Below are 14,028 nucleotides of genomic sequence, written 5' to 3'. Positions count from 1 at the left end.
TTGCAGAGCAGTGGACCACAGAATATGCTTCTGATGTCCAGATATAAAATGATCCTCACTAGGCTGAAACATGCTTCAGTCTGAACTTGACTTTAAATGAACTGCAACCAAAATACTTTTATAGTCAGTCTCATCAGTGCTTTCTTTTTATGCCTGTGTACACAAATTATTTATGTTATGGTTACAATTACTGTCAGCTGTGCCAAGGAGGTGATTAAATCCTGAGTATTCCTTAATTTTTGCATTTATTTTGATCAACTATTGAAAAATAGAACTGCTTCAGATTTTATTTTCCAATGGAAACTGCTAATTTTATGTCAAGTTAATGCTAAATAAAGCTGTTAATTCTTGCAATTAAAATCCTCACTCATTACATGAAAATTGCTGTTGAGAATATACAGAAACACCATCAGTAAATAACTTTTCTCGTTTCACTGGTTGTTAGATTTAAGACAGAGAAAGTATTCCATCCTCTGAGATTGAAGATGAAGTCAAGTGTGACAAAACATCAGTGTGATGAAGCACTAGACTTGGTTTATATTTTACACTAAATGGAATTCTAGGAAAACAACACCAGGCTACAAATTTCATTGAGATAAAAAATAGTTGGAGGCTGGGGAAATATGGGGTCAAGGGAGAAGGAAGCATGATACAGGCTTTTCCTGTCTTAAACACTTTTAAAGGCAGGTCTTTTTCTCACTGGTGTCAGAGATGAGATGTGAAGACAGATGAGATCTTTGATCAAGTTCAGCATGACTGTCCTTAGGTTTTTAAGTATTTAGGAGAAAAAAGAATGTTTGAAGAATGATACCTTCCTTGTTTTACTTATTTGCAAAAAAAAAAAGATCTTATTTGGAGTATTTTAAAGATGCTGGACAACAGATGCACTAAAACACATTCCACGCAGGAAAATCTCTAATCTAATCTTGTGTTTAGGCGGTGTATGCTTGTACAGCTTGTCTGTAGAGTGGGGTTTTTACTTCTAATCAGGTATTGGGGGGAAGAAAAAAGTATTATTGCCACTATTCAGTTCGTTACAGCATGGTATGGCAAGGGGTTCAATGGGGTGCCCTTGTTCCAACGGGTAATTCCTGTCAGAGGAAATGCAAATGAAAAGGGTCAGAAAATGGCTTGTATTCACTTCCTGATTTGAAATGTAAATGTACTGCTGAAAATCTACCACTGGAGACAGGAATCAAACAGCTTTATGAAGTGCAGGCTAACAACACAAAGTATCTTTTGAGAGACTGATTTGTACACTGGAAATGCTGTTTGAGAGCAACAGGCAAATGCGGTTTGTCTTCTCTGGAACTGTATGGCACGGTGAGTCAGCTGAAAAGGAATCTACAAACTTGTAAAGAAGTGCAAAAGTTAAGGTTAAATATCATCTGTTATCTTAATCATTTTTTCTTTTTGCTGTATTAGAAATACAAAAGAAATAAAGGTTTCTTTTAAATCCACACCTGTTCTCTGTCACAGCCATTTGAAAGCATTCTCCATCTCCTGGAATGGAGTTGGAGAAATTGGAAAATAGCTAATTCAGTGAATAGGGATATTACCATCTGGGAGTTCAGACTCCCTGCAAAGAGGGATAGAACAAAATAGTTCCCATGGAAAGCCTGAAAGGAGAATGGGCAGTGTGGGTTGCTTTGGAACTGTGAAAAATGCCAACCCATAAGCAAACCCCAAGACTGACTGTGCATTGTTTCTTTCTTTTTTTTTGACCAACCATCTACCAACTTTCAAACTAAAATTTTAGATGAAATAGAATATGAAAACTTTGATCTTTTACTGTAAAGATACCTTAACCTTATAGGTTTTAAAATTAATAGGGGAGTTGTCCAGAGATATTCTAATAGCTCTTTAAAATCATATATATTATATGTATATATATATAAAATTATATATATTATATATTAATACAATGCAGTAACATAGAAGATGTTCAGCACAGCAGAATTCAACCTGAAGGTTTTGTATCAAGTTGTATGATTTATATGTAATCTGTACACCAGCATCAATATCTGTATACTTCTTTGAAAGGAGTATACACTACATGCTGTTTTAAAAGGTCAGCCATAAAGGCAGAAGAAAATAAAGATGAATATCGTGAATGTGCATACATGAGCCATTAGTTACTCTGATAGAAACAGTGAAAAGATATTGTAATCTATAAATATAATTTCATTATTTAATATCTTTCAATTGTGCTATGGTGCACCTGTACTGTAGTCATATTTATAATAACACTGACTAAAATTTCTGACTACAAGTTTTTATCATCCTCACTCCTCCTTCTTAGGTTGGTGACCATGTATTGATTTGGGATTTGTCTTTCAAGGAGCTGACAGTGATTATGATCTTTTATCTTTCCATCCTATGCCCCTTCTCTGATTCCTTAGGATGTACTCACTATCTCTTGTCTCCTTACCTGGGTCATTCAACCCTGTTCTTTACTTTTCTGTAGATTTTTGGTTTATCTGCAGTACACTGGTCCCCCTTTTAGCTTGTTCTTTTAGCTTGTTTTACTAATTGGTATGTGCTATGAAGGTGTGTGTGGAGGGTCTTTAAGGCTGATTAATGTAATTTTCACTAGTATATCCATTTATGTAGCACTTTTGTAATTCCTTTTTGTTATTTCCTTCCCCTCCCCTGTATTCCCATTTATTCTGCAGTCATATCAGTATTCACATTTCTATTACAAATCTCTGCTGCTCTGTGTTTTCCTAGGTGTTTACTTTAACTCTTTTTATATCACTGTACCTGTAGATCAACCAGGATACTAAAATTTAGGAAATGATGTTGCAGTTAATGGTGAATGACTCAGCTGTTAACAGAAGTGAAATGCTCCCGTAGTGGGTCAATCAATGTGATATTTTCTCTAAGGCAAATATTTGGGTCATCGGTACCTGTAAAATCAATGAAATTATGAGGGGAAAAAAGATAAAAGATTCCCATCTCCTAAAAAAGGTGTGTAATATAATGGCATATCAATTTTAGAATGATACTAGAACAGTCCTAATTTTTTATCTGTAACAAACTTCCTTTTGATCCTTGATGAATCTTTGGGTCTTGATTAGGATGGAAAGATATACTGAATCTCTGAATGTTCTTTGTTTTTTGCTTTTTCCCCCACTTCTACCAGTGTATGAAACTAGTCCTCCATGATACAGAAGACTGTTGAAAAGAGAAAATTTGTTGGGTTATGAATTGCTCCAGGAGCTGATAGGCTCATCCAGAGATTCCTGAGTGGAATGGATCTCAAAACCATGTCCCTCCCTTGGTGGGTGTTGAATATGTCCTTGCAGGAATAGCTGTGCTTTGAAGCACTGATTCATCAGAATCTCGTACAGCTGGCTGTGTTGCTGGCAATACAGGAACAACTGGTGAGGATAGAGGGCAAGGCAGGTGTTCTTTACTTGAAGGTCTTTGGCTTTTCTGTTTGAAGGTGCAAACACAGGCATGTGCTTAATCAGTGTAAAAGCTTTTTAGCCTGACAGATGGGATGTGGAAAGGAGGAATATGCCTTTTCAGTTATGTTTTTATTTTTGAGACAAAACTAAGGTGGTTTCAATTTGGAGCAGCAATTGCTGCTAATTTTTTTCTTTGATAATACTCTGATTGACTTATTATTCTCTTTTGTAAAAGATACCATAGACTACTGAAAGTATCAAACTTCTCTGCATTAGCAGATCTATTTTAATAGTAAGCGTATTACATACTTGTCATTATATTTCTTAATTTTAAATAGAGGCAAGAAGTAGTAGAAAATTACAATGATGTTTTCAACTGGATTGAGCAGACTGCCTGAGGAAAAGTCAGAATGAAAAAGTGCATTCTGCGACTTGAACTTCAGCAGAGGGATGATGTTTTCCCCCAATTTCCACTCCACTAGTTGAATTGTATCCACAAAGAGCAACATTTTTTGTTGTTGTTGTTCAGCTTCTAATCTTCAATTAGCTATCGTCATATCCTGGATTCTGACCTACCTATAACCACTTAACACACTGTAAACTGATAACCTTGAAAACAGTTGCGTGGGTACAGGGGGCATAAGCAATTCTTTGTTACTGAACTGCAACAAAGTAGTTCTGTTTAAGGGAAACTCTTGAATTGGTGATTCTGAGTGCAGGAAGTTTTGAATTTGAGGACTGATTACTGCATGAGCTGCTACTGCTTTTTAACTTCAAATTATATCCAAGAAAAAAATTACCCAATATCATCCCTATAAAGCACAGAATTGAGAGGCTATGATAGAACCTCTGAATCAGTTAATTGAAGCAGTACTGTTATTTCCTTTCATAATTGACCCATGTGTAGCATTATGTAAAGCTCAATATGCAATAAGAAGTATTGTATATATATTTGTGAATATATAACACATAATTATTCAGCTGTGAGGAAAGAAGCATTTTTAAAGAGTTTTTTGTTTGTTTTTTCATCATGGTCATTGCCTGCTAAGAATGGATAAGGGTGGCAAATCTTCATAACTTCAAAGCTTTTACTTGGCCAATCCCAGATGATGTCTTTCAGCTTGGAAACTATAAGATTCCTTGTATTAATCTCACAAATTTATACCACAGAGGTTTTTTTTTTTATATCTTAGTGTTAATATATCACAAAAATTCACTGTTATATTTTAGAAAATATTGAATAGATAATGTGAAGTGAGTGTGTATATTTCTTGCAATTAATATTTGCCATGAAAAAATAATACAAAGCTTTTGCAATTACATCATAGTAATTATTTGTTGATTTGTAAAATTCTTCTTTCAATATGCTTAGTTTGCAGAAAATACCAGCATTTCTAGAATTTTTTTTGCATATCTTATCAATATCTCCTTTCTGGTAATAAAATGAATTAAAAATATGGCTATTTAGATGTTTCTGGAGTTAGGTATTTGCTTCATATAATCGATTGGTTCACAATTAAGGATATGCATCAGTGAAGACAAGCACATAATGAAGATAAAGAATGGCTTTGAAGGCTTCCCAATCCTAATATGAAATAATTAATTAAATTAACCCAAATATAGGAAGCTCTGGCAGTTATTAAAAGGCTTGTAAATCTGAGCAGACTTTTGTATATGGATGGCCTCAAGGGGCCTGCAATTTTGTATGACATATTACAGATGCTTTCAGATTTTTTACAGAAGGTTTGAATATACAATTCAGCAGATCATCTGCTATCAATCAAATATATTGATGCATGTTTGAAGAAAATATTTTTCCTTCAACTTCCAGCCACGTGGAGGCTTTGTGAAGAAAGTCTACCCCATTGGTAGATTTGTATTAATAGATTTTTAGCAAAATATAACTGGGGAGAGAGAACATGTAATTAAACTTTACTGAAACTGTGAGTCCAAAGGACTACTTATATATATTGAGCTGTGTACACTGATGAGACATAAAGGGCACTAATTCTTTTTGAAAGAGAGGTAGAAGAAAAAATAAGCATCTATGGACAGAGATCACTCTAGAAGATGTGGTGCCTGACACAATATTTGAGAAAGGATCTGGAATGAAAATGGAGAGGTAGAACTAGTAATTTCTCACTGGACGGTGTAGGGAGCAGCAAATGATATAAGGTCATGATGTGAAGTGATGAGATGGAACTATGCAAGTTGATCTGACCTGGACAGTGTTTATGCTGGTTTGTAAACTACTGTTTTAAATTAAACTACTAAATTAAACAACTAAATTATACTACTGTTTTAAATGAAAATTCACTGTTTTGATGATCCCTTAGTTACCTAGGCATGTTTCAAATCTTACTTCTTGCTACAAATATGGGTTTTTTTCTTATTTTCTTGTCTATTGTACACTGATGCCATTTCAGCCCATTGCCTTTAATCCTGCCTACAGTAGACACTAAGAACTGTTTATTGCCTTCCTCTTTACAGTTCCTTTGTGTTTATTTGAAGACTTCAGGAGTTTAAGTCTTCAATCATCTTGTTTTATTGTACAAAACCAGCTGACTGTATTTTTCCTGTAGACCTTTATATTTTTCCTGTATTTTTAGACTGCTGTTTGTACTTTCTGCTCTTCTCTGTCTTCTGGATCCTCTGCAGTTTGTAAAATTTTCCCAGAATATTAGCATTCTAAATAGGACAGAATATTTTACCTAAGAATAGTACTTGCTAGTGCTGAATGCAATACAAAAATTGCTTAATGCGTTATAGAATTATTGAATGATTTGGCAGTTGGAAGGGATATGAAAGGTAAACTACTTTCCAGAGTTTAAATGAGAGTGGTACCTTCATTCTAACAAGCATGACACAATGTCTAACAAGATGGTTACAGCGCAGTATATTCTGGAGAGGTTTCTTCACTTCTTTCTTTGATTCTCACTATCTTCCTTGACATTTCACATAGTTTACCCCTTTATTTAGGATGTCTGTCACTTCTGTAGGCAATTAGATCCCAGGATCTTGTTTTTCCCCAGCGTGTCTCAAAATATCCCTGTTAAGAGATCAAACATATTTCTTTTTAAAAACAACGTTGCAGTGCTGACTTACGTTCAGTTCATCGACCTCTTTGCCACAAATACCTTTTTCCCATTGCAGAGAGGAAAAATATCTCTATCCAAATGGAAGGTGGCAATTCTAATCTCTGATGGTAGGCACCCACTCCTTTATAAATGGAATTTCACATATGTGCAATAACGTAATGAAGAAGAGATACAGATATCAAAGTAAGTATGATACTTTCAGAAAGGATGGTCTGAAAGAAACAAAGACATTAACATATTTCTTACAATGTAAATTGTGTGTTTCCAGACATTATCAGGAGCACAAGTTAAATCATTCTGTTATCTTATTTAGCAAGTCTTGCCAGAGACAGTCAGTATTAAAATAATGTTTGTCTTAGTTGATGTATTAGAGGCAATGATATTCTGATCATAAAAGATGAGATCCATTGTGGCTTGCTCTAGACAAGTAGACATGTTATTGTGGCTCCTGTAATGCTCAACAGGCAGAGAACACTATCTTCATGGCTTAGTTCACCACCCTGTAACATTAAGTAAAACTTCATGAATAATTTCAAAGGTATTTCTAATTTTCTTCACTGACTGAAGAGAAGATTTAGATCTCTGGCATAAACCATGTGTCAACTTCAAATGCTTAAGGTCAGTTGATGTCAATCCCCATGTGGTTTAGAAATAGTTGTCTACTATTGTTGTCTACTAACACATCCATGAAGCCAGAGTAACGGTAGTATAAAGATTTATATTGTGATGAAGTTTATATTAATATTTTTGTAAGAGAGACTATGCATTCATATATATAGAATAATGTTAAATGCAAAGAGATTCTGTAAATATTTTTTTTTACTGATACCATTAAAAAGTAAACTTCCAAAGAATATGCATTTTTGTATGTGCATGTTTGCGGATAATTTCAGTATCATCTCTGCATACTTGGGAAACATTCTGACCATGAATGTTTTGAGTATTTGTTCACAAAATTCTCCACAACTAAAGAATAATATTATATCCAGTTTTAGACTTGCATTAGCTGATACTATTTTTTTCAGAAATTCATTGTGGTAAACAAGTTATTATGATGGATTTGAAATGAACTGTTCTTCAGATATATTTCTAACAATTAAAACAGCTGTCAGCTTCATAAAAGAAAATTTCAGACAGGCTAATTCTGCAGCCAATGCATGTTCATTCTAGAGAACTTACACATAATGAGGAAGGAAAGAGAAACAGGAACTTGTACTCAAGGGAACTTATGAGGAGGTGATACTTATTTACTATTGCTCCTACCATGATGTCTTTTATCTTTAGCTGCTTTTCCTGCTGGTAAGGAGTGATAATGAAGGCTGTTTTAAGTTCTTACTGCATACCTTGAAAAGTGTGAGGATAAAAGATTGCAGATAGAACTAGTACATTAGTCCTTTTGTAAATGCACCCTGCTCATTATCTTAGGAGCATAATGAAATGGAAATCAGAGAAAATTAAATAAGTCATAGCTAAACATTTACTAGAGCCAAGACGTGAATCAGTATGTTTTAGAGTTCTATTTCTGGCCAACATACCAAATCCTTCCCGTGGTTCTGTTTAAAATGTCATCTGGGTTATAATTTTGACTAGATTTGTGCTGCCTCATAAACAGGACATGAAACACATTGTGCATGTCAAATTAGTAGGAAAAAAATATGGATTTCTTTTATTTAAAATAGAGGCTGAAAATATAATGTGCCGTATTGCCATAGGTAATTAAGGAATTTTGTACCTTCTGGCTTCCTTTCATAATAATCTCTATTTCAATGTTTGTAACACATTGGGTAATTTCTAAACTTCTTTCTGCTATCTAGTTGAGATATAGCCTGCCCTACCACTTGGAACACCTCTGAATCTGTCAGGCAGAATCAGTGGCTATATTTTTGCTCACCATTGTATTTCATTGTGGAGAGTTCATCTTGGATAAATCTAGAAATAAAACAAGTTGGAAAGGTATGTTGAAGTTGCATATGAGACAGATGTGGGAATTTGTTGCAGTAATTTCTCCACTGTTTAATGATAAGCAGTTACACACATCACTTCCCAAGCTATATATCTTGTTCTGGCCATTCAGTATTGTATACAAGTCACCCCCCCAAACATTAATTCTGTCCAAAATCGAAATATTACCTGATCCAAGAAGCAATGTATTTCTAATTTATCAGTATCAATTCAAGTCACAGGTCATAGATACATGCAGTATTGCTTGTAGTTTTATTTGGGTTTTTTGTTTGCTTAGCACTTTAGGGATGACTGGGGTTTGGGAAGACTTTGCCTTGTCCTCGAAGCCTTGAGTTTTGAATTACTTTTGAGACATGTAAATGCTTTAGCAATTTTGCTGCTTGATATAGGAAGCTCAGTCTGGGACTTCAACATGTCAGAAAAACCATGAGGTATTGCTTTCTGATTAGTATTTTAGGTTAATTATCTAGTCAGCAGTGTAAGGCGTAAAAATGTGCATTGTGATTAAACTTTGTTTCACTATCAGAAATATCAGAATATTTCAGATATATTTTTTTAAAAGGCCAGGGAAGCATGTCAACAAAAAAAAAGAGAATAGAATATATTCCATAATGTTCAAGTCTGTATTGAGACCTTTGCATGACTTAGATTCAGGCAATGACTGAAGCATTATAATGTGGATTTAAATTGCAATCTTTAGATACCCTTTGTTAAGTGAAATTAGCTTTGCCTCTTTCATATACGGTGCATGTGAAGAAGGGCCAGGATTGAGATGTGAAGTTCTGGCAGGGTAGTTGGGGCATGAATTTAAATGGGTCAGTAGTGGTGTAAGCCTTTGATTCCTAGGAGTTCAGGTGTCTAGTCTAAAACAACAAGGCAGTATCTGTGTCTTCTCAAAATCCTAAAATTCAGCCTTAGATTTTTTTTAAAGTCCATCTTTCAAAAATGGAAGCAGGATGAGTAAAGAGGGAGCAAAGTAGTACACCTTTTCTTTTTCAGCAGTGGCCCCTGCCCTGGGGCTCACCTTTCCCCTGCCAGAGGAAGTTTGTCACCCAGGACCACACCATGACTGTGCTGACATAGGGTATGCTGAGGTGAAGGTTTCTCCTCTTCAGCAAACTTTAGCAATGGAATTTTAAGCACTGAGTCAACTGAGATGGGCTGCTGGGCTTTGAGAACCTCAAAAATGTTTAAATATTGTATTTTAAATTATTCAGGTGCCTGGTCTTCTGTGTTCTTACTTGAAATTTTTCCCCCTTCTAAGTACACAAGGAAACATGAAATTACATGCATATAAATTGCTGTTAGATTAAAAACAATTGCATTTTTTATATTGTTCCATTTTTATGTTCTTAGAATTAATTAGTATATTGCCTTTAATCTGTAGATTTTAGAACCTTAGTACTTGAACTAGTTTTTCAGATCTGCATACTTATAGTGAACATCTACCATTACAAATGCCTTGTTGGAGTCAAGTCCCATGTCGTCTGTTCTGAGAACTGGTTACATGTCAAAAACTAAAGCTTGAAAACCTTAATAGGTTTGTGTCAGCTGTCAGGTTATGCAAATCAGCCTATTATCACTGAAATTAATGGAGCTGTACTGATTCATACAAACTGTAGATTTGGTTTTTTGCTTCCAGGTATATCAAGGATATTGTAAATTGTGTTCACAAATGCTCACTTCCTCTTGTCCAAATTGCGGATGCGCTAGGTAGTGTTCTTTGAACTATATTCCTGAATATGGATTTCCTTTTTAATTTGCTGAATGTTTTCTTTAAATTACATTTAAAGTCAGAAATTCACAGGCAAAATATTTTAAGTTACACACACTGTTAAGATCCCCACTAGCTAGAAAAGGTTAGTGCTGCTACTGATTAGAGCAAAAGAGATCTTTTTGTCCTCTTGGTTCAAGAAAACTAAGTTCTGTCTCAAGAACCTTTCATGATATGATAGTTTCTTGAAAATGATAATTTCTTAATTTGCTTTCTCTTGCTTTATCCAGGAGTTACCAGAAAGAGATGATAATGTTAAATAATATGAAAAAATTATCTATTAGTAACACTTGAAGTTGTCCTATAATTTCTTCAAAACTTGTTTTTGCTTAGTTTCCCTATTGGAAATATTTTCCTAATAAATATAACATAGTAGGGAAGAAAGAAATATTAAAATAATTTATAATGTTTTAAATACAATATTTTCAACATAAGAAATTTTATTTTAGGTATAGCTCAGTTTAGATACATTTGTGTTGATATAGCTAAAGAAAGTGACTGAGAAGTGAGAAATTCCAACAGTTTTTGTCTTTGGGTGTATTGAAACATAATTGAAATAGCTACTCCTTTCACTTGGTCTATATTCAGATGATAAGGAAAACTCATTTAAGACTGATATATTATCTTGCTTTGATTCTTGTTGAAAACTGCATGGATTTTCTATTTAAATATTTTATTTCCTGAGAAAAATTACTTTTTTAATCCACATATTTAGAAAAGCATTGTAGAGTTTTGTTTGAAACTACCTATTATCTCTTAATGTGGTAATGCCATATATAATTAATCAAATCCATTAAAATTGTTCTTTAATTTGTAGACCACCTAAAAAAAAAAGCCCAAGCCACATTCAAATTGTATGGTCCCTGATAGAAATTTTAAAAAATCTGTACTCTAACTAGTAGTCTTCAATAATGTATAAAATATGGTTAAAAAGTCTTAGGGAAATCAGCCTTTTTTAAATGGCAACTTTAAATACTGCTGCTGGAAGAATGTTTCTTCTGGAAAAGCAAATTGGCTTTTTTACTAAGTAAGTATACTGTGACTAAGTACTAAATGTTGCTAGATTGCATTATTCAGCACTCCTCTAATAGTTAAAAGCAGAATTTCAGATAAATATTTTTATATTCTGCAAAATATTTGGAACATCAAGATCATTGTTACCACAGCCTTGGATAGATCCTGGTGTTGTAATCTCTGTCAAGAAACTCTTTTGACATATGAAAACAGCTGCTGATCATTTACAGAGAAGAAAAGGGCTGTGTGAAGGCTGTGTGAGGTACTATGCTGGGTGTAATTTGAAGAGAACGAATAGGGAATTGTGGGAGAAGGATGGAGCCTGAGCTGCCCTTTTCAGCTGTGAGACTCTGCTGCAGCTCAAAATGATGTGATGCTTCCAGAAGTGACAGTATATAACATATGCCTCTTCTGTGCTAACTTTGGTGGACTCCAGGCTTAAACATAATTAGAAAATTACCTTGCATCTATTCTGTAACCCAAACAACTTGGAAATCATGTGGTAGAGATCTCTTACACAAAAACCAGACAGTTTAGTAAGCTTGTTTTTTAATTGGTTCTGTCCTTGTAAACTATCGAATGAAAATTATTAATGTATAAACAACATTGCTTGCTTGCATAATGCAATAAATATAGTGTGAGTTTAATATCCCTATGCAAAACTGCAGACATTATTAACAAGCTAATCTCAGTAGTTTTTTACCTTACTTGCTTACTAAGAGCTTGGCTTGCTGACTTAATGAAAGCAAGTATAGAAACCAGTAACAGATCACATTTCTAAAATGCAGTTCTCCTTCTAACTGAACCACTCTAAGAATTGCTTATATACCTCTATACTGTGTAATTTACATACATATGTAAATTATAGCTAATAATTGCATGACTCTCAGTATACTTCCTGGGCTTGTTAAATGCTGGTTAACATAATTTTTATATTGCTGTACCCATAAAGTTTCAGCACGTTTAAAATTAAATTTGCAGATGCATAAAAAGGACACTGCTTGAATTTTTTATAGTGTAAACCGCTGTTAAAACATTATTATGCTTAGTTTGAAAACATTCCAAATCTAATATTTAACTTACCACAAAAGTAATTGCTTTTGTTACTGCAGTAAGAGGCATGCATGCTTTTCCTTAAATTAAACTAGTAGATAATTATCTTAATTTTATGTGCAGCATAGAATAATTTTTCTGCTGTAGACAAAAGAACATTGTAATCAGGTTTCTTGAAGCTCTACATGATTTGGTTTATTTATCTCTGTTAACATGAGCACTTGAAAGTCTTTATGTTAGCAACAAGTACTTCAATACACTCATAGCATTGTAATTGTGATTTTTTTTTTAATGAATAAAAGCTTTACAGATTTTGTAAGGAGATGGTAATATTATAGAATTATTGCAATAATTGGAAAAGGTGCCTCCTTTTGACCATGTGAGCCTCTTAAAATCTGTAATAGCAGGAGAGATCTCAAAGAACAACTGTAAATTGTTATGAGTTTAACCTATTCACTTACCTGCATCATTTGAAAGAAAAAAAATAGTGGACACCTGTGGAGTGGGGGCGGAGGAAGGAGAAAGGATGTTATCCAGAGAAGACACAGTAGAGTCATTAAGTCCTTTCAGGCACTGAGTCAGAGATGAATATGGAGCTTTTTGTTAGGGATGGGTGAGAATTATAGAGCATTAGAATCCTAATGTTCTCGGTTGTGTTGCTTAGCATCCTTTGAAGTTTATGTTTGAGCTCTCAGAATCATCTGGGTTTTATGAGTTTCCCTCAGAGTCAGAACTGAGAGGTTTAGAAGACTTGGGGAAGACTTGATGGATTTCTCTAGAGTGGTGTGTTTATTTAGTTAAGGGTCTGAGATTGCTGAGCAGGGCTTTGTGAGAGAATGATACACAATGGATGTTAGTGGTGCTGAGGGCTTTCTGTATATTATAGCTTTCTTGGGGTGTTTCAAGAAGCATCTGCTTTATAATGATGTATGTAATACTTTGCATGCTTTTCATGTATAGTAGTTTGTATGCTTTCTGTTTTATGTTGAGCAGAGTGGCTAATAATAGGATACTGCTGGGAGTGTGTTTGAAATGCATTTTGATGTAGAAATGGTGATTATGAAATTTTATCGTAGTAATTTGAGGGAGTCCAGAAGATAAGAATGTTATCTGTGTACTTTACATGAATAGTAAAATTGTGCTGCATTTAGTGTTTCATTTGTAACTTGCCATGCTGTAGATCAGTCAGCACTGGCAGCAAGGTAGCTGTGAGTGAGAATGGAATCAGTTTGTGTTTAGGCAGGAAATCTGAGTATTAGACTTCTTACTGAAGGCAGACAGTGATTTGTGTTTTGAACTGGCCAAGGCGATGGTGGTTGTGGAAGAAATCTACTGTGTTTCCCAGAAAATTAAACTGCTGAACAGCTGGAGGCTAGATGGTTTTTCTAAATTCCACTGATTCTTCAGAGAGAGTATTCTTTAGCCTGTAGTATACATGTGGTAGGATTTTCTTCCATTTGTTTTCTTTAATTTGCTTGGTCTGTGAGTGACAGAACAGATTGTACATTATTTTTAGGAGGTGGTGAGGATGGGGTTTCTGTCATTGAAAATATTTTGAAGCAGGATGCAGAGTCTCTGTTAAGGCCTGGAACCAGCTAGGGTTAATTGATCATTACTGTGGCTTGTGGTATAATATCACATATTTCTTTTGACTTTAACAGAAGAATGAATGATGAAGTCATGAGCAAAACCAGCCATCACTACAACTTTTCTC

General features: G+C 34.4%; 1 protein-coding gene across 4 annotated transcripts in view; it reads left to right on the top strand.

Annotated features, from left to right (window-relative positions):
- Positions 1-14,028, top strand: part of IMMP2L (inner mitochondrial membrane peptidase subunit 2) — a 407,189-nt gene that overhangs the window by 59,372 nt on the left and 333,789 nt on the right. The window lies entirely within an intron of this gene.

The sequence above is a fragment of the Melospiza melodia genome, chromosome 4, assembly GCF_035770615.1.
Source record: "Melospiza melodia melodia isolate bMelMel2 chromosome 4, bMelMel2.pri, whole genome shotgun sequence".
Lineage (NCBI taxonomy): Eukaryota > Metazoa > Chordata > Aves > Passeriformes > Passerellidae > Melospiza > Melospiza melodia.
Note: the sequence above shows the minus strand (reverse complement) of the source record. Positions and strands in the feature narration are given on the sequence as shown.